At 34.7% G+C, this 3379-nt stretch overlaps 1 long non-coding RNA gene across 1 annotated transcript; it reads right to left on the reverse strand.

The window, feature by feature from the left end:
• Positions 1-1501: 1501 nt before the first annotated feature.
• LOC135071560 (uncharacterized) lies at positions 1502-2660 on the reverse strand. Its single transcript, XR_010257287.1, has 2 exons — positions 2028-2660; positions 1502-1611 (listed from the first exon to the last, which is right to left on the reverse strand). It is a non-coding gene; the product is annotated as an uncharacterized LOC135071560 (long non-coding RNA).
• Between the last annotated feature and the right edge of the window lie 719 nt (positions 2661-3379).

Consider the following 3379-nt stretch of genomic DNA (forward strand, 5'->3'; position numbering starts at 1 on the left):
TTATGAGTTTTTATGAGTTTTATTTAAATGTCGGAAATACAATGTGTGATTTGTATTATTAATTATAGAACATTATAAACTCATGTCAAGATGTTATCAATCTGTCATCTAAGCTTTGGCAAATTTCAGTGGCCACACAGAAATAAATTTGATAATAAAATCTTTATCTCTAACAACAAAATTACTATTCATCTCGCGCTCAGCGGCTGTGTCTCAAACAATGTGTATACTCGAACATACTCGCATGTAGTGCTGAAGTTCCATAACTGTTCTCAAGGTCTAACACGTCCCTGGAGACCAACTCGGAACTTTGTGTAGTTGGTGTTTGTTGTGTAATACACTTAGCAACTGTATTAGGCTGCCCATACGCGACAAATACGCGAGTTATGTAATGTATAATACTAGACTAGTGGGATTAGAGCAGTGGTTCTTAACCGGTGGTCCGCGGACCACTGGTGGTCCCTGGAGACATTCCAAGTGGTCCACGAAGTGCACTTGCACACCTTGGTTAAAACCACTTTTAACTGATTTTTGCAGGCAAACTGGTTTTGACCGATTATGAGGTGGTCCCTGACAAGACAGAAATTTGGTAAAATGGTCCTTCATGACTTAAAGGTTAAGAACCACTGGATTAGAGGGAGCGAGATTTGTTTGATACTAACTTTTAGCTAAATGCGATAGCCAGTGTCTTTGTATGGAGTTTGACAGTCTTTTGACATTTGTTATACTTAGGGTGGGTTGCACTACCTATCTTTAACGGTAACTATGACGATAACCGGTGCTCTTTGTATGGAATTTGACAGATTTTTGACGTTTGTCAAAGTTTAACAAACTTTAACAAACATCAAAAATTTGTCAAACTCTATACGTATATTACCGTTAAAGTTAGGTGGTGCAACTCAGCCTTAAAGTAACATATCCAATTTTATTAAATCTTATTTATTGTATGTATGTCTTTCTAATCGCAGTTGGTTGTTATTAACGCATGAATCGAAACTTAACTTTGATTACGTTATTGTGTTCTCTATCTTATCCAATCTGTCTGGCACTTTTTATGTAACAAGTCTCCTTACAGCAAAAGATTCCATATATTCTGGACGACGAGTCCACAGCCCTCCTTCGGACTGCAAAGCCACAAAACTAAAAGGCTAGTTCTCAACTACGAGTAACTTCGCAGTTGACAAAGAGTTGGACAAGTTACCTTAGCTGTTAGAAGCGCACATACAAGCTGCTATTGACGTTGCTTTAGCTGCAGAAAGGCATGTAAAATTCCAAAGAAAATGCATCTAAATTATTAATTTTATTAATTATTTACAGTATTTGAGTATTTCTCAAAAAAAATGTACGTAACGAAATAGTAGTAACGAAATAGTAAGGCCATAAGGCTTGTTATACATTGGCGAAATATTGTGAATGCTCTTCATTTATTCAATTCGAAATATTTGTAAGTATGCACCCAAATACGGGGTAATATTAAGGGGTTAGAAATAAAATAAGGGAGTAATCATTCATAATATTTTAATAAAAATATTTTTGTTCCATCATGTTTATCCATTTTGAGTCGTTCTCTGTAAGCTTTTTGCCTTTCGGCATTGGTTTTTGGCGGCATTCCTAAAAAAACAAAAGAAGTAATCACATAAAAAAAAAAAACATACGGGTCGAATTGAGAACCTCCTCCTTTTTTGAAGTCGGTTGAAAACGTAATCTAAATGATTTGATAATTTTTTGCTGGTGGCACTTCTGTAAAGCAGATAGTATCCAATCCTTTTGTTATTAACGCTCTATATTTTTTGAAATAAATTAAGTAGTGAATATTACTATGCTTAGTCAGGTAATAACAGTATACACTCAGCATTATGTTGTACTTTTTCGTAACGTAACGAAATTCGTAAAAAACGTAACGAAATATTAGACAAAATGAGATCAGAAACAAGTATTTTTTTGATAAAATTTGTTACAGCAAATATAAAAGCTTACTAAATGTTCGTACCACACGTATTACAAAAAATGGTTAAATGAAGACTTACCGTTCTATATAAAATCGCTGATTTTACTGCCTGTTACGAAAAAGTAATCCCACAAAACACACACGTTTTCACTAATTTTCGCGATAGATGTTATGGCGGAGACGTCAGGTCAACAGCCATTCAGAGTGCAGCTATTGTTGTCCGTGTAAAATAAATACGGAATTGTTCAGAAACCATGGGAAAGTAGAAATAAATCGTAACTAAAGAGTAAATAACGAAATAGTAAATGAGAGCGACTCATTTTGTTTTTTTGCTTTAAATTGCCAATTCATTATGACACCCCATAGAAAATCAATTTGATACAGAAACTGCGATTACTGTAGAACGATAATACAAAGAAATTTACAATAATTTAGTTACGTATCGCATTTTATGAAACAAAAACACATGAAAAAGCTAGGGTGGCAAACAGATTTTTGTATGAAAGGTAAAAAAGGACTATTTTTAAAATATCTAAATATTTGGTAATAAGTAGGATTATAGCTATAATTCTTCGTTATCTTAAAGATTAATATTCATCCTTCAAAATTGTGTGTGTGTTTTTTTTGTGTGATGATTTATAAATATAAAACTTTTGAACTGTTTCAAAGCACACTTTTTTTTTTCAAAATGTACATTTTTTTTGAGAAATACTCATTTACAACATTTGATTTTAATGTTCCACTTTACAGACTTCAATGGCTATGGTAGATTGTGAGCACCATTGCCATTGAACCAAAAGCTTTTAGGGCATGATTATTATTTGACATTTATTTCTTCTAAAAACTGAGCAGCATACCTACGTTTATGTTAATTATTTCAATAATGATGTACAAAAATGACATCAATTGCAAGTCTGTCATGGTCAAAACGCCATTGACAAAATCTCCGTCGACCAAAAATATCAAGCAACAAATCATACCATCAGCAATCAGCCTAACATAAATAAGCATAACAATAAAGCGGCAGCCCAAGATATGGTTATATCGCCAAAACCGAGGCAAACACGAAACAAGATGGAGATAGGACGGGACGATGGGAGTCAATTCCTGGCAAGGGTTTTTTGTCCGAGTCTCATCAAAGGGCGGGTGACAAACGGATTCCTGCCTCAGGCGCGGTCCTTAGTATGCGGTGAATACGGGAGGAGGTTGTGGGCGGACACGCTTAAAATTCACGACTACCTATGCTTAAATGTCTAGAAAAATATTTTTAAATGCTTAAATAAAAAGTTTATGTGGTCACGTGGTACGGGACATTAATCCACAACTTTGATCGGTGGTAAAAAAAACCCTCAATCAGATTGTGGACACTAATCTTACCGAGTAGCCTCAGGAGCGATAATATACTGACACAATCTTGTCTGTGATTGTTGA

The sequence above is a fragment of the Ostrinia nubilalis genome, chromosome 4 (assembly GCF_963855985.1).
Source record: "Ostrinia nubilalis chromosome 4, ilOstNubi1.1, whole genome shotgun sequence".
NCBI lineage: Eukaryota > Metazoa > Arthropoda > Insecta > Lepidoptera > Crambidae > Ostrinia > Ostrinia nubilalis.